Source organism: Danio rerio, chromosome 17 (assembly GCF_052040795.2).
Source record: "Danio rerio strain M-AB ecotype USA chromosome 17, GRCz13ab, whole genome shotgun sequence".
NCBI lineage: Eukaryota > Metazoa > Chordata > Actinopteri > Cypriniformes > Danionidae > Danio > Danio rerio.
This window is the reverse complement of record NC_141037.1, coordinates 21,183,885-21,202,858: the sequence shown is the minus strand read 5'-3', so window position 1 is coordinate 21,202,858 and position 18,974 is coordinate 21,183,885. Positions and strand designations below refer to the sequence as shown.

The window sequence follows — 18,974 nt, the reverse complement described above, 5'->3', positions numbered from 1 at the left end:
TTGTTTGTCGGACCCTCCTCTGTAAACCCTAGAGATGGTTGGCTTGAAAATCCCAGTAGATCAGCAGCTTCTGAATTACTCAGACCAGCCCGTTTGGCATCAACAACCTTGTCACGTTCAAAGTCACTTAAATCACCTGTATTCCCCATTCTGATGCTCGGTTTGAACTGCAGCAGATTGTGTTGACCATGTCTACATGTCTAAGTGCATCAAGTTGCTGCCATGTGATTGGCTGATGAGAAATGTGGGTTTATGAGCAGTTTGACAAGTGTACCTAATAAAGTTACCGGTGAGTGTTTTTCCTTTTTTTTTATGGTGTTGCAATGGATGACATAAAACCGTACAATATCCCATTGCAAACTAATCACAGCAAGTCATTACCTTCCCTATAAGCTATTTTAACATTTAATTTCCTTCTTGGATACTTTTTTCACATTAAATCAGTAGTAGGACAGCTGCATATTTGTGTAAATGTTGCATTGTACTCTAGTTAAGCTGTAGGGGTCCATATGTTTATAATCTCTAACATGCTCTGAACACAAAAGACAAACAGTGAAATAATGGAATATTCTTTTAATTGGGCATCATTAAAAGCAACCTCTTACAGCTGTTCTCTGAGTGTGCCAGCTAATTAGTTCGTATTTGTCATAATGTGAAAAAGAGAAATGAAACAAACTAATTTAAAATCTCTATTTCTTGTTAAAGCTGGTCTCAGCCTTACATTAAAATAAATAAATGCATCATAATCAGTTGAACAGACCGGTTACAAAAACAGGAAGAAAACAGAAAGCAAACTAAATGAATTAGCACTGAAATACAGCATAATTATTGTCCTACTCTTAAACAAATAAAGTATGTTCCATAAATTCCACATTTTAAATGTTATTATAATATTTAAATATATTAAATATATTGGGTAAAACAAGAGTTTTGTCTGTTGCTAGTTTAGTTTTTCTTCTTGATGTTTTTTTGTAATACTTAATTTTATTTAAACTTATTAAATTAGTAAAATGTTGTGATGTATTTGAAGTAAAAAACAACAACAAAGAAAAACAATTGAAATATTTTTCAAACCAATTTCAACAGTTCTGAAATAATAATAATTTGATTATAAAACTCAAATAAATGCATGCATATGATGGCAAATTGTTTCTTGTCTCATTGAATTCAGTTACAAACTACATGACTCATAAATAATCGATCATCTTTTAATTCAAAATAGTGTCAATTTGATAAAGTCAAAGCCGTTTGCATCAGAAGATAATTCTGATGGAAGTTTTACATTTCTTTCAGTTCATATGAGTATGTGTTCATATGTGTCTGAGTTCATATTAGAAAAAGGTTTTACTTGGTTATGCAAAAAATAAAAATAAATAAATAAAATAATTGTGGGAAAAAATGCATTAAAACTACACCCAATAAATCTTAAATGGTCAATAAATATTGTTTCCCTTAGTGTAGACTAAAAGCTGAGTGAAAATCAGCATCATTCTTTAAGTGTGCACAAACAAACACTCAATTATTTTTTTGTGGTTTACATGAGCTCAGGGTAAACATGAACACAAGAAGACAGAATGACATTTAATAAGTGGAAAATAAAGTTAAACAATAACATTTCTAAAATAATATATACCTGTTACTTAAGTGCAGCTCTTTTTTTATATTTATCCTAGATGTATTTGCCGTTGTAAAAGCAATTCTTGCCTTTCTAGCAGACCCTATTCAACAAGTCAATGTAGTTTATGAATGTGTCTGTCTGAATTCTTCTTATATATGAACGCTCTGCCACCTGCTGGTGCGTCACCGACAGTCTAGCCAATCAGACGCGCGTGCCGGGAGAACCTTCCTCTCGTGCGCTCCGGGAGATTCCAGTGGCCTGGCAATTAGTGACCAGGGCGATACGCGGCACCGACACACAAATATCCGGACGGTCGAGGACAAGCCGTGCGTTTCTAGAGAGGAACCGTGCGCTTTTAGTGGATCTACTAAACAGCAGAGGACTGAGTAGAACTAGTTCTTTCAAAAGAGCATCTTTTACCTTTCTGTGAACTCTGGCTAGTAAGGTAAGCAATGCTAAAATGTCAGTTTTCAATAGATTTATGCATGCAATTGAATTCGTTTTTTTATTTGGCAGTTTTATAATTATTTTAGTTAACTTACATTTTCTACAGTTAATGATAATTGTTAAGTGGCTTTCTGCAACTGAGTAAATGTTTATTCACACGAATGTGCTTTGGCTTTTTCTTCATTATTTACAAAATGTGTGCTGGGTTGTATCGCACTGTTGCAAGCTATCCAAAGTACTGTTGCTAGTTTTTGAAACTCGATATTTTGTTGATTATGTAACGGCTGGCGTTGACAAACGCTAAATTGTTTGACTGTAAACTAAATATTCTCGAATCAAATCATGCCCTTGTTTGCTGTCTCCTGTTTGGAAGCAATGCTGTCATCGCGATTGGATCTTTAGAGTCGGTTCATTGGATTGAATCGTTCAAACTTGTTTCCACGACGGTCAGAGTCATTTGTACGGCTCTCTCCTGCACTGGATCTTTTGGAGCAACTTTAATGAACTGGGAGAACGAGGTGAAAGTGAATATTTGGGTTCAGTCTATTGAAATCAAATCTGGAAACGCGCTATGTCGTTTGGTAACCCATAAATAATATTTTTCAAACACCTGCACGTGCACCTGTGAAATATTTACTGTAGGTAGAGACATTTGAAGGAGTATGATCAAAACAAAGGAAAAGAACTAAAAATAAATAAACAAATACAAATTCTGTGCATTACCATAGTATTCTTTAAATCACTTTGGTAATATTGTACCTCCTGTCCTGATTCCAAAGTATATTACTGACTTAAACGAACACATTGCAGAACATTTTAGAAGTTATGTCGTGATGCTTGGCGTTAATATAATTAAAAGCGTGTAGATTTATAAAAATTTTTTTTTATTTTCCATTTGGCGAGCTTGTGGTCTCATTTGCATTACGCGCGCGCATCTCTGTGCTGATGAACGAGCTCGCGGGGGAGACGTGACTGATGTGTTATAATGACTGGAGTGTCAGACGTGCTCATCATCCTCGTGTGTTTTGTTTGTTTCGGGGAATCCGAAAGCGAGAAAAAGTGGCACAAAATAGCTCTGAAACCTCCCTTAAATGCTGTGAAAGTTCGCACGCGCCTTTGCGCTCAGGGTCGCGAGGTTTGGAAGATGGAGCTGATGGAAACGGAGGGCGGGGGTGTAGTGCTGGAATGTTCTGACATTAATGAGATGTCAGCCAGTGCAAACTCCCTTAAGAATGGAGGACAGTCAGTCTGCACTATCAACAGGTTGTGTGTCATTGTCATAGACTGTGAAAATATTGTGCATAACCGATTACATTTTTTTTAAATGCGATGCATTTTCTGTGTTTTTTTTTTAGTCATGACTAGTTTACTGGCTAGCGTTTTGACTTATTTTCAAGGTATTTTTGCCAATATAAAGTATATTATCAACAAAATACAATACTGAAAAATACATTTAATGTTAAAAGGGTAGTTCAAATAATTTTTTTTTAACGTACCCCAGGCTAGTTAGTATTTTCTTCAGCAGAACATTAAAACATGTTCTAGGCTAAAAACTTGGTCCTTGGTGATGAAATGCAAAAGTTGATAGCTACTGGCACTTAGAGATTCATAAGTTACATTGAAGTAAAACAAAATTTATACCTATTGGGCTCTGATCAATGTTGAGCATAAATACATTAAAAAGTATTTTAAAATAAAATGCCAAATACCCTAAGTTTAAGTGTATCAAAATAAACTACAAAATAAAGCAGCCACAACCTGTATCAAAATAAAATACAGTATTTTGTATTTTAGAATCACAAAATACAAGGCACAGAATTAGCATGAATGGAGGGGATGTATCCCCACCAATATCCACCAATTGCTGAAATGTCCCTACTAATAATTTTATTGACTTCAAAATAAAATAATGCTCCGTCAACCCTTAGTAACCTACTTGTACACAAAGGGTTAAAGTCAAGTTTGCTATGAGCTCACTATATTACTATTAACAAAGGCTGTGCAATTAATCCAAATTCAGTTTTGTCACACACCTTTCTTAAATTTCTCTTTATTCATACCTCCTCAAAGCCAGATTGCAGTAAAATCATGTAAATTGACATTTGCAGCATGGGACGATATTAATTTATTTATATTATAAAGTGTTTGTTTTATAATGTTGAGTACTTTATTCATGTTTTTGATAACGCGAAAACATTTTGTTCAATGCATGCGCTCTTTGAATGTATGTCCCCACCAATGTCAAGAGCGAATCTATGTCCTTGACAAAATATTTTTACAAAAAAGCGTGATATTTATTTTCAAACCTTCTATCAATAGGCTTTTTTCGATTAATACCTTCACCATTGTACCTAACAACAGCTTTTCTCTGACCAACTTTTAGCTTTTCTACCGCCTCATTCACCTCTACTCCTGCTGTACACGAGGAGGTATAAAATGTAATGTTTTTTGGTATGTTTTGTAAATATTTTGTATACAATTCATAGAGAAAGTCCTGTCTTGAAGATGACCTCTTACTGTTTAAACCATTTTAATGCAGATAACAAGTCAGAACAAAGTACCATAACTGTTTTCACCCATTCGGTGATGGGTAAAATTGCCATCATCTCAGTATAATGATAATTCAACCTCTTAATATATTAAAAGGGTGATAAATTAAGAGTTCATTTAAATTTTTTGTATACAGATTTTTTTCAATGAATTTTTTTTTGCATCTGAAATGACTTATGAAACACTCAATAAAATATTGTAGAAATCGTCTTTGTAGGAATAATTTTTATGATTTAATTTTTACATTTGGCATCAGCAGTCCATCCAAACACTGCTATTATTTGTACAGGATGCTCATTCTCCAAAACATTTTTTCCAGTCCTTCTTTAAATTGAAGAGTCAATGTCCAAAGCACCAATCAGAGGGTGCATTTTAATTATGTCACTTCCTACAAAGTATTTTACAGTATTTTAAAAATACAAGACACTAAAGTATTTTAATACAAAATATTTAGCCATTTTCATCAACTCTATCGAATACAAAAATGCTAATTTGTATTTAATATTTGTATTTGAAATACATGTCATAAATACTGCCTATGCTCTGATGATACACTATGGTCTTATGAAGCAAAATACTGTTATATACATGGAACTGAACATTATTTACATTTTAATTACAAGTCGACAGTCTCGACAAACAGTATGGAGAGCAGGATCATAATGTTGCATAATGGCATTTGCACTGATTTAACTCCATGTATCTTTCCCTACCTGCAAGCTTTAGCTCATGTGTGACTTGACATGCTATATATTATATGGATATCAGTATTGATTCTATTGTCAAAATGTTAAAATTATATCAATTTTATATCACAAAGCTGTACAATATAACATAAAACAAATGACAACTTGCAAGATGAAATATCTCCAGTGTAATGACTAGTTCCAGTCACCCCAGTTTAGATTACTGGTTTTATTTATAAGGTAATCACTTTGAGCATTGTTTCGCAGAAGAACCTCTCGTTCAATAATGCAAATGCCAATAAACAGAGAACAAAATGTTTTATGCATTTTGATTTGTCCATTGCTTTTAACTCACAGGTGCATCCTCGTGTCAAATAGCGATAAGACCGCCTCATGTTTAATGTATTTGGTCTTATCTGTGCTCTTCTGCAGTTAGAGTGTGGAAACGGTCACGAAGAACATAGTGTCCATTCCTGTCTTTGGAAAAAGAGATTCAGATTGTGTGTGCCTATGTCTGCGTGAGAGAATTGGCCAGAGGATCAGATTAAAGGAAGGAGGGAAGAGAGATGATGCGGAGTGCGCTATGCCCTTATATGAAAGGATTTAAAACACCTAAGAAGTGAAGCGAGCCTTAAAAATTCAGGCCGACCTGTCTTTCTTACAGAATCCATTTCTCTTCATTCTTTCTCTTTCATTGTACTTTCTTTGTCCTCAGTCTCATGCTTACAATATGAACACACACATGCACACACTCTTCCTTGTCGCTTTCTCTAACACACATATTCTGGACAAGATGCTTTCACGGACTTCACAGCCACCAGATTAGACTTTACTAAGACATTCAAAGTGCATAAATCTCAGATCGTCTGTCTGTTTTAAACACTTTTGCAACAGTGTTACAGTGCTCAGCATAAATGAGTACAACCCATTTTGAAAAATAGATATAGGTGAATAATGAAATTGAATATAGGTAATATACACTCACTGGCCTCTTTATAAGTTACACCTTACTGGGGTTCATTTTGCCTTCAGAACTGCCTAAATTCTTCGTGGCATGGATACAACAAGCTACTGGAAATATGTATTATATATATTTTGGTCTATATTGACATGATAGCCTCACACAGTCGCTGCAGATTTGTTGGCTGCACATCCATGATGTGAATCTCCCGTTCCACCACATCCCAAAGGTGCTCTATTGGATTGAGTTTTGGTTGACTGTGAAGGCCATTTGAGTACAGTGAACTCCTTGTCATGTGTAAGAAACCAGTCTGAGATGATTTTCTTTATGACATGGCACATTATCCTGCTGGATGTAGCCATCAGAAGATAGGTACACTGTTGTCATAAAGGAATGGACATGGTCAGCAACAATACTCAGGTAGGCTGTGGCATTGACTTGATGCTCAATTGGTACTAATAGGCCCAAAGTGTGTCAAGAAAATTTCCCCCACAGCATTACACCACAACCACCAGCTTAAACCGTTGATACAAGGCAGGATGGATCCATGCTTTCATGTTGTTGATGCCAAATTCTGATCCTATCATCCAAACACCCAGTGTGGTCTTCTGCTGTTGTAGCCCATCCGCCTCAAGGTTGGATGTGTTGTATGTTCAGAGATGCTCTTCTGCATACCTCGGTTGTAACGAGTAGTTATTTGAGTTACTGTTGCCATTCTATCAGCTGGAACCAGTCTGGCCATTCTTCTATGACCTCTGACATCAACAAGACATTTACTCCTACAGAACTGCCGCTCACTGAATATTTTCTCTTTGTACAAAAATAATGTTGTAAAGCTTCCTTTAGAAAGTATTAATTTACTGTAAATGAGAGATTCGTGAGTGGTGTACTCCTGTATGTCGAGCACTATCAGAGGTCGCGTTAACCGAATATTTTCTGTCATTGACAGATTTTTTTCAGCAGTGACGGAAAAATCTGAAGGTGATCCGTCATTTTGACGTATTATGCTGAGGGTGATCTATTGTTATTTGTAGCTAACTGTAATTCCCACTCCTGTCCAGCTGATGGCGATTGCCCTTGTTTTGTCTCCTCTTTGTCACCGCTGCGTACAGTTGCAAAAATGTCACAGCAGCTGAGTGAATAGCTTCTTTAAAAGGCCAAATAGTTGTGATATTAAAATAAAGGTGAAAAAAGAGGAAGTGATGCAGTGGACGATGAAGAACAAACAGACAAAAATACGATCTAAGCGGCAGATAGCAAGGAGGTCAGGTTTATTGTTTTTATATTGATGTTCTTGTGCACTACAAAATAATTTATTCATTTTTAGTATTATATGTTTCTTGCAATCAATAAACGTTTATTATTATTTATTTTGTCCTTTGTTTAATTATTTTTGGTATAGGATATGTATGCTGTTTGCATTTTATTTAAAGGTTAAACGCAGTGCCTACACTTTGTGTTTACGTTATAGCCTGCGTTTGCTGTTATATCAACTCAAATGGTTGTAATACCATGTATCAAGTACCAATGTAATACCAAAAGGTTTTATATGAAGGTATATGAAGACTCAAAGCCTAAGGGAACATTACTCGCGGGCTGATTTTGGCTCTGATGCGGCAGCGTCGGCTCGCTTACAGCCGCCGCATCTGGCCCAATTGACTCTGCAGCCGGAGTCGGGCCGAGGGGTAATCTCCGGCAGGCGAGAATCTAGCCCGAAACTGGCCCGAGTGTATTTTGCTATCTGGGGAGCATTGGAGTGCGTTGTGAGCACTACCAGACTCAGAGAAGAGGGGTCTGGCTGCAGACTCGGTGCAGTGCAATCTGAGCTGCATCCAATGCTTTTTTTATGCGCTTGGCTAACCCCACCCCATAACCCTACCCATCACAGTGATGTCACTCACTCCATTGAGTGCATTGTGTCTGACTTTGCATCGCTGAGTAATGCAATCTTAGCTTGCATCAAGGCTGCATCCAGATGCTCTTGACTGGTGCAGAAGGAGCGCGTGCTGTATTTTTTTCCAGTGAAACGAGTGCTTGCAAGATCGGGAAATCCCACATTCAGAGAATCCAGCAAACTTAGTTCTGATCACAGCCTTTGGAGAAATGTTTCCTAACTACAAAACGCTGGCTAAAGTGGCGCTAGTAAATCCGGTTTTTGGTCGCGAGAAGACTCACTTGATACGTTTGACTACGCTCAGGCAAGCACCCAGTTCAGGTCAACGCAGGAGAAAGATATGAGTTAAGGCAGATAGAAGTTTTTGTTTATTTGTCAAATAAATAAATAAATAACTTAGCCTATATGCTCGTTGTTCAAGTTCATCATTAAAATATGAATGAAATCAAAAAGTCTGCAAATTAAATAACAATCAATAATAGGTTATGACAAATTTTACAACCCTCTCTCCGTCAAAATGAGGGACAATGAGAAAGACTAACGTGACCTCTGAGCACTAAATATTACGTAGCACAAGCAGAACAAACAAACACTTCCACAAACTACCTACCTGTCTTTCTTTCTGTCAGTCACACCTCATTAATTTATTATCATTAGGCAAACATCATTTTAAAATGATTTATTAAGGGGTGTATGCTTCACCACCCCGATAAGGCTATTAAAAGATACAGCTAGGCATCCTGTTAGGCATCCTGGAAGTTTTTTATGTCTCTTGAGGGAAGTCGAAAGTCTTGTGAGCCCAGTAGTGCTAAAAGTATTTAAAATCAAAATAGTGCTGATTAGCTGAGCATGTTAATTGAATGATTATGTTAGTCGAATGGGTTTATCCTTCACGAAAGTCTTCTGGCAGAATGAAGTAAATTAATGGATTAAACCAATCAAGGTGTGACAGGGCCAGCTAGGGTCACATTGATGTGCAATAAATCAAAAGTGAACTCATTTCATTTGTATTCAATGGTAGAGTTGCACCTTCTTGGCTCCTGTAGTCTTCCCAGACCTCCCCAATGTCAAATACCTGAATGTGCTGCCGCTAGCAAACACAGTGGCGTGCTGCTGGACGGCATGTCCTCTCCTTGGAATGTGATTAGATGGCTGTCATGCTTTAAAGGCATTTCCAAAAATATGGGGATGATAATCATGTTTATGAAACGTCATTCAGAGCTGTGTTTGGCTGGTAGGTAGTATCATGAAAATAAACCAGTTCAGTCTATCCTTTTGTTACCTCAGGCTCCTTAATACCTGTGCTGATATCTAGCCTAAAGGCTATAAAAATGTAGGGGGTTTAGTTTGTAGGCTATCACTCACTGCATTTCTCGTTGTCTTTTCGTGGTCAGATACTACTACTACTACAGTTACTGATACAATAAATATCCAAAGCATTTGGGCAACTGGGTTTAGACTCACCTTTCAATTGGATTTAGTTTGGATGATACATGGCAGTGCTATATTTAATGTTACATAACTGAGTACTATTAGTGTTTGTCTTTATCATTTATATAGTATTGGGTCATTCATTGCACATCTAAATGAGTACGAGGCTACCTGTTCCTTTAAATTTTACAATGTAAGTGACTGCCCAGATTTGGAGGCTTGGAATGACATGAGGGTAGGTAATAACATCATATTCATTTTTGTGTGAACAAAACACTGCAGACACCTATGATTGAAATCAAGGTTTGTAAGCTGTTGGACAGAACTGTGTGTATTTATAGTGTGTCCACTGTCATATTGGAGTGATATAAACCCAACAAGTCTCTTTCTTATCAGATTTCCAAACTATAAAATAAGACCCAAATCCCAGTGTTTTTGAGGCCCTGAGGCATGTTTCTATAATAAAATGTATACGATATACGTGTCTATTGTTTTTGCAAATAAACTGGGATTAAAATATCTGTTCCAGCTCTCTGTGATTTTTATAAGTTTAAAACATTTTTAAAACAAAGCATGTTTGTAATAAAGACAGTAAAATCGCTGTAATGCATAGTGTCAGTAAATACGCGGATATGTGTTAGTACTGCAAATGGCATGTGTGACTTGTTGTTTCAGAAAGACTTTATCACAAATATATCAAATAAACGTACTTAAATTTTTTGACTAATGAGCTGTATTTCAGCTTCATCCATGTCTGTCTTTATCACTGGCTGCTGTTTATCTGACATAACGCATGATGAGAAGCAGACTCTTACGGGGGAATGATGGGCGGGGAGAAGCAGCTTATTTTCATTTAAAGCCACAAACTACAAAAACAGCTACAGTATACTCAGATAAATAATCTGATAGGTATTTTGAGCTAAAACTTTACAGACACCTTATGGATACACCAAAGGCTTATCTTAGATCTTGTGAAAGGGGTAAAATAGGTGCTTTTTTAATCCGCTCATTGATGAGAAACTACATTTCTTTCATGTTTTAGTTTAATTTAGTAATCTAAGATCATCAAAACTCTGTTTTTAATTGCTCAAGAAATCTTTTTCAAAAGATTGAACTTTTCTAAAGAGTTACACAATGTAGAAAACTGAAAAATGAATATTCCCAGGAGGGTTTATATATCCACCACCTGTGTCACCAAATATTATTGATTTAACCTTTGTCAAAAATTGAGTTCACACCCAAAGGAAGTTTTTATGTTTTTTATTGTTTGTCATTCTCCAGGCACTGTTTAATGAGGTTGGATTTACGCATTCAACTCTGTTGTACTAATATGTAGCTTATAGCAGCACTGAGGCAGTAACTCTGACACAATCCCCATTAGCACTGAGGATTGCTGCTTTATAATCCCTCGTATTAAGAGTTCTTTTGACAAATATAATCCAGAGGTGATACAAGAATGTAGTGACTCCCACCTAGCAGATTTACTATACGAATTACATATGGACTTTGAATTTGTAGTTAGCACTGTGACTAAAGTCTTATTTAATTTACAGTCTATGTACAGTGAATACACCACTTAAGGAAACTGGAACAGCAAAGTGACTTCAGAATTCACCCTAGTGTTTTTAAACCTCTTGAGTTTTTTAATGTAAGCAGTCACACTGACACAAAAACAATCAGTTGGTATTGTCAATCAAGCTGATTCTGTAGACACAATGATTGACCACCCTGAGAGCTTGTTGTTTTTTGGGGGCTTCTTTTAGTCTGTGATTTAGGTTTACACAATTCTTAGTCATTTTTTTCTCTCTACTCAACTCTGTTATAGTAAGGGATGTCACACACATATACTAAAATCTCACTATTTCTCAAGACTTAAGATTTAGTATATTATCTATGATGTAGATTTCATAATTTTAGTGCTTTCACAATACAAACAGTTAAAGTAGATTCACATGATGTGAGTCACCATTCATCAATCAACTTTATATAAGGCATAGTTAAGGTATTCATATGACTGCAGTCTTATCGTATGAGTTTGTTTATCATTTTAGGAAGGAAAACATTAATTAACAAATACTGGGATTAAGCTAGTATTTGCTAAATGGGACAAGCACCATTGACAAAATTGGTACTGTATACTGTGGGTTTAATTTTTGCCTGGCTTTTTGTTTAGCTTGAATAAGATGGAGCTCAATGAAGGTCATTGTTCACTGTCAAAACCACAGAAAAATGTCCAACCTGATCATTGTTCTCGCTCAAAGAGAGTTGCCAGAGCCATTTATTGTACAGAAGGAAAAGGAGTTGGGTTGGCTGGGTTTTCAAAACTAATCCATTGTATGACTGACAATGGGTGGAAAGATTGGTTGGTAAGCTGTTGGCCTTATAGAACTGGATCCCTCAAGTTGACATTCAGAAGCCTCCAAAAACACAAACAAAGCAAAGTGACTGAAGGTCCAGGTGAAAATGCTGTACAATTACTTAAGACATCTTGACAACTGCCATTCTGCCACTGTAGAATGATTTACAACTTCCCATCAAAAAAGACTGCAGCAAAGTGAACTGGCTCTAAACAGGACCCTCCAGCAGTTGGTCTAAAATATACTTTCAACTTTATTTTTAATTATATATTTAACTCATGTCTTGTTTGGCTGAATCTTGCAAGGCAGAGGCAGACATTTAGCAGAAATTGACAGATTTTGCTTCTAATATATTATTTACTCCTCAGACTCTAGTGTTATATCCCTTAGGGACGTCCAGAAGTGAATTGAGCTTTATAAGCAAGCCGACAGAGAAAAGTGACCCCCCCACCCCTCTCTGCGCGAGGCTGTGAGGTGGAGGATACACACTAGAAAACATGAAAGCTTTCACCAAGATGGCCTCCACAGGGGACCCTTGGGGGAAAATGCCTAGCGAATAAAAGAATGAACGTTGACAAGGTGTCTTTTCTGTGAACTGTACCGATTTTGTGGAGGTCTAACCTATCTCAGTGGCTGTCACCTTATAGAGCACGTATCACTAGGTTGCTTCCTTCTTCAGAAAGTGTTACACTGACATATTTTCCTTTGCCTTTTCCTTTTTATATAAAACTCAAAAAAATTTTGCTTCCATCTAGCACTCTGGCTAATAGAATAATGACAAGTTAAACACAAAAACAAAACATATCAACTGCACAGTGTTCACTCTCAGAAATAAAGGTCACTGGGGCAGTGACTTTTCAAAAGGTTCACATTTGTAACTAAAGGGTTGGAAACCCAAAGGTACATGTTAATACTTAAAAATTTCAGGATTGACACTTTTATATAATTTAGGGTACTTCGATGTGTAGTTTTTGAAAACATACAGTATTGTCCCAGAGACACCTTTTTAAAAAGATTTTAGAGTGTTGCATGTTTGTTTAAATTATTGAGTTTAAGGCTTAATAGCACACTGAGCATTTCTCTTTATTGAAGGTAAAGGCCTTGTTCCCATTTGGTATTAATATGCAATGTCATTAGATATGTTTCCATCCAAAAATATAAATTAACTTGATGTGCAAAACAGGAATATCACATAAAAGATGTGTGACAAAAGCAGCGTTTTCATCCTAGAGTCAAAAGAGAACAACAACAAATTGTCACTTCCTGATTAACTGGCTCCAAATATCAAAAGTAAAAACGGACTTTGCTTTGGCAGTAAAAGCTGCAAGAATCTTTTCTTTATTTAATGACTTTAATAAATAATAAATTCTCGTAGCTCAATAATATTTTGATATAACCACTGAAGACAATGAATGTTTTGAGGATGTTTTTACCTTTCTGGACCTTGAACAAGTTGGGACAATAATTATTTAAGGAGGATGAGGGAGCTCTCCGTCTTTATCCAAAATATTTGTGTTCTAAAGATTAATGAATGTATCGGGTTGCTGAAATGACATTAGGTTGAGTAAATAACGACGTGTTTTTAATCTCAGAAGATGACGCCGATATGCAATGAACACATGGTGGCGTTTGAAGGTGTGAGAGGCAGAGCGCAGACGCTCTTGACAGTTCTGGAGGTCTTTAATAATATAATAACACTAATACTGAAATGGTTAAGGCGTTTCAGATTGACCAAAACAACATTTCTGATATTTTACAATGTGTTCAAATAATTCTGGCTTGAACTGTATATGTAAAGATTTTTTAAGTGTTTTCTTTTCATATATTGTAAAGAAATCTGTGTTTTTGAAACTAATGAAGACAGCAGAAGTCATATAATATATATTTAATGTCATCAGTGTTCAATAGGGAAAAAAGTTTTTTATTTTTACTGAGACATTTAAAAAAAACTTATTTAAGACCAAGGTTATCATACAGTCAGAAAATTATGCCGGCCCACTCCCAATAAATGATTGTTTATACTTGCTATCAAAACAAGCTTGAATATTATCAATGTTTGTTCTCCTCAATGTCAGTATGTGCTGTGTGTCGAGGAAAAAAAACAGTTGAATTAAGTTGTTATTTTTGTTTCATGTGCACAAGAAGTATTCTCGTAGCTCAATAATATTCTGATATAAACACTGAAGACACATTGACTGTTTTGAGAATGTTTTTACCTTTCTGGACTTTGTGAAGTCAGGACAATAGTTGTTAAGGAGGATGAGGGAGCTCTCCATTTTTATCCAAAACATTTGTTCTGAAGATGAACAAATGAATCGGGTTGATGGAACAACATTAGGTTGAGTAAATGATGACATATCTTTAATTTTTGGCTGAACAAACCCTTTAATGATTATGTTGGTGGACATTCAAGGCTGTTTGAATGCTGTCAACAACATGAGCATTTACATCATGTAAACTGTCAGAACAAAAGCTTTGAGCTGCTACACTCTGCTATTAAATTTTATGCCTGTGTTTTGTCTACCTTTCTATTTACTAGTTACCAGATTGATGAAATGTGAATATGAGATCTAGTTTGTCACTTCCAAGTGTGCAAGGTCTGGCTTTCCTTCCCTTGTGTTCAATTAAATCAGCTCAGAGCTTTAAACATTAGTCAAGTTCTCTAAATCCTGATGATTGGGAACTGTTCAGATGGTATATACTGTATATATAATACTCCAAAACAGTCCAATGTTCAGGATCAGGCTTGGCATTAATGCTTATTTTTGTCAGGGTTAAAACTCATAAACAGATGTTCTTGCTGTTTAAAGACATTAAAAACATTATGTGTAGCTTAACCTGCAGATGAGGTTACTGGTATTGCAAATCTAGGCAAAGATTCATTATACTAATCTTTTGCCAGTGGAGCCGACGTGTACATTTGCATATTAGGTTTGATATGAACAGATAAAAATATGTGTGAACATTTTTTGTGGCATTAGCCAAGTAGATAGGATGTGCCTCTGCCTCTGGAATTAATGTTTCTGCAGTGAATAATTTGTTTATTTCTTTGCTGTCCAGAATGTGTGTAGTCTTTATCTACTCTCACTTTCGCTCTTCACACACACACACACACACACACACACACACACACACACACACACACACACACACACACACACACACACACACACACACACACACACACACTTCTCTTTCTGCGTCCTCTCATCTTTCAGTGGTTAGTCTGTGGCTGCTGATAAGTGGAATTTTGAAACCAGAGGTCACCTGGGACTCATCTGTGATTGGAGGACACACATCTGCTAGTTTCCTGATCATTCAGGAGGATGTGTGTGTGGAATACCATATAGTCAGTGGTGGTATGCAATAGTATGTAATGTGTCCAGAAGTTGTAACATTGCTGTATTTCACAATGCACTGCACACATTTATATGTGACAAATGAAATGAGTGTCCCAATTATGCAATTTTTAAAAGTTTTTTAAATGGATTTCAAGGTCAAATATGGTTTCAATTTCTTAAAATATACATTTTAAATGACCTAATTTCTCAAAGATTTCCAATAGTATCTAGATGCAGACTTGGATTTGCCAGCTGAGACTGCATAGCTCAGAGATGCAATGTCAGACACAATGCACTCAGTGGAGCTAGTGATGTCACTGTGAGGGGTGGGGTTAGATTTGGGCACCAAGTGTGCCACATGCTTGCTTTTGACTGAAGGTCCCGGCCTTAGATTGCCCCCTGGGGGCTGGCTGTAGTACAAGTCATAAAGCCCGTCTCCGTGTTAATGAAAGTGACTTGAGCCCCCCCAAAAAATAAAATAAATAAATTACACTATGCAATAAAATGTCCAAAAAGATGGTTTTGGTCAATTAAGGCACTGGTTATCATGCTGATATAGGTGCATTTTTAAAAAGAGTTTAAAATGTACAAATTTTTTAAAGAGTATGTTTTTAGACTGTTTGTCATTGCATTAAGTGTTTGGTTTTATTTGTTGAAAAAAGTATGCTCGTGCTATTTAAGGGCAGTGTGCAGTTAACAATCTCTACAATTATGTTCTGAATGTAACCTTAGACTTACCTCTTCGTTCATTTCACATTATTTGTTATTTTTAATGTGTTTGCTGTTTTCTTTTGTTAATTTTTTGTTCTTTTTTTCTTCTGTGATAATTATTGTGCTTAAATATACCAGGATTCTGCTAATTAACATTTATTTATTTCTCATTATTAAATATTGTAAAAAGCAAAAGTGGCAGTTTTCAGTATGTCAATTATTAGCCTGCATTTTATCCTATTTGTGGTCAGGAGAGCAATTAACCTTTTCCTTGCAATTTTTTCTTGGGTGAAGGATAAAAAAGGCAGCTCTGATGATGACCTTGAGTCTTCAGTGGCTGATGATTAACTTATGAAAAGCCATGGTTTAGAAAATGCAACTAATGCATCAAGAATTATATATTTAATAACATTGCGAAAAAGATAAGGTATGAGTCAGATCCTTCGGTTTGGAAACTTTCCAGAGCCTCCAGAGCCTGTCCTTTTCCAGACACCACAGTGAACGCTCCGTTACATCATCATAATAAAAGGATGTCAGGATGGTTTGGATTCCATTTACACAAGAGGCAAATCCACATCAGAATATTCTCTGGCAAGGTGAATTTCAGTCCTAAAGGATTCACAACATGAAAGGTGCTGGTTGCCTAGACACAGATTAATCTTTGCCCTGGATTATTGTGTCAAATATGATTTTGAGAACTGGGAACTTTTTAATCCTAGAAGAGACTTAATCTCTCAGAGGAACTGACTTGAAATGACCTTCTGTCATAGCTTTTCACTGGTACAAATATCAGGCTTCTATTGCATTTGTTTATTTTTTGGATGTAAAAAAGCAATTCAAAATAAATAACTTTTATTTACTTATTAGTATTGGCTTCTAAATTCATATTAAGGTTCATTATCTACTGCTTAATAAGTAAATCGACAAATCCCTCGAATGAAAATTAGCTTTTTACCTACTGTAATTGAAGGCCATTAAAGATAATGAGTACTTTTAGCTGAAACCATGATCCTTGACAATGCTTCAAATCAAAGTTTTGAGCTTTATAAATGACATATATTAAGGCGAAACTAAATTGATATCCATGTGTCTGCCTGAACAAACTAATGACCATTTGCTGAGGATGTTGATTGAAGATAACAATGTTTGTTTTACTTATTTTTTTAGCTTAAAAGTGCCAGAAACTGTTGACTTTCATTTTATGAATCATCATCAATGGCAAAAATTTCTGCTCTTATTCAGCATCAAACTGTGAAGTTACCCATATCTTGGATGGCCTAAAGGCACGTACATGGACATACATTTTCATGTTTGGGTGAATGATAAAAAAAGAAAAGATAAGAAATGATAGAAAATAGCAAATTTTAGTTTAAATAGTGCAGCACAACACAATCAAACAATATCAGATTTGTCATTTCTACTTGAATTGGTTAACCTCAATACCAAGACTCGCTTGAATTTAGTCTTTTTTTTATTTGCCAGTAAAATTGGAGCAAATCGGATAAAACAAGATCATAATTTATGTGACATCAGAACGCAAGTTCTGTTATTTCTCCAGAAACAGTGTTAATTCTTGAATTATTCATATGGATTCGGTTCATACAGGTACAGTGCTAACCATATAAGTACACCCCCCACAAATCTGACTTATGATAATGGTCCAAAAACTCCCAAATTTATGTTATAGAAAAATAATAAATACAATTTAAAAAAAGTTTTTTTTGTTTAAATGCAATAAAAATACAATGTCTATATTCACTGAGAAATGGATAATACATTTTCCCATTTTCAAAATAGGGTGTCTATCTCCCTGCTGTATCAGTAGAAAGATATATGTTATATTAACTAAAGGGATAGTTCACTTATTAATGAAAATGTTGTCATATAATCTGACCTTCCACTTTGAAACAAATTTCTTTCTTCTGATGAGCAGAATAGAAGATATTTTGAAACTAAAAGCCATTGACTTCCATACTATCTGTTATTCCTACCATGCAATTCAATGACTGCCATTTTTAAAAATATTTTCTTATTTGTTCAAATTAAAAGAAGCTCGTAAAGGTTGAAAGTCACATGAAGAAATGTACAGTAAATGGTGAAAAGATGTTTATTTTGGGTAAGTTATTCCTATGAAAGAAAAACCTAATTGTTCAATTAATCATCCTGGGTCAATCGGCTCTCTTTGCACAATCTTAGCCTTGATCTACATTCCTAATCTTCATCTTAACTTACTCCCGGCATCAATCACAAACTCTTCTTCTTCCCCCCTTTTCACGGGGAAGAACAAACAAGGAGTGATTGAAGTGTTCAGACATCATAACCCCAAATCAACACAGATAGTGTTGGCACAGTGGGAGTCTTTGCCAATTCAGCAGCTTATATTTCACAGACCTCTGCAAACACTGCTCACCTCTCTTTAGAGGCACGCCATCATATACCTGCATTTCATATATGAGTTGCTGAACTTTTGAGATCTGCTGATTGGTTTATTATCAGAAGCCCACTCTAATTATTTTGACTTATTGGAATATTGCCATGATTGACACAATGTGACTTTCAGTGCAGAATGGTTGCACAACGTTTTATTTCAAAACATCCTAAATTACATTCAGATTAATTCTAGATTTCGCAATTCATTGAGCCACTTCATATCAATAATTGTGAAGCAAAGCATCAAGATATGCAAATGCAGTCAATGCTTATTGGGAGTTTGTATTCTTGAATATGAATTGTTCGATATTTGCATGTGAAGGCATCACAGTTGAGAAGTTAAACCACTGGAAGATTGAATTGATTAATATACATGTTTGTAAATAATGTTTGCAAGTTTAATCTCACATCGGATATGCTCTTTGTAATGAAAAAGTTTTCAAAGTTTCGAGAAACGGGCTGATAAATATGTGAATCCATTGTACGCCAAGGTTTAAAAGGCAGCATTCACACTTATTCAAATGAACTGCACTAAAAGATTTCATTTT

At 35.7% G+C, this 18,974-nt stretch overlaps 1 protein-coding gene across 2 annotated transcripts in view; it reads left to right on the top strand.

Moving 5' to 3' along the window:
- Positions 1 to 1,870: 1,870 nt before the first annotated feature.
- Positions 1,871 to 18,974, top strand: part of chrm3a (cholinergic receptor, muscarinic 3a) — a 131,894-nt gene continuing 114,790 nt past the window's right edge. For both annotated transcript variants that reach the window (XM_087290327.1, XM_087290328.1), the window contains exon 1: positions 1,871 to 2,063. The gene's annotated coding sequence lies outside the window, so the exon portion shown is untranslated. The remainder of the gene's footprint in view (positions 2,064 to 18,974) is intronic.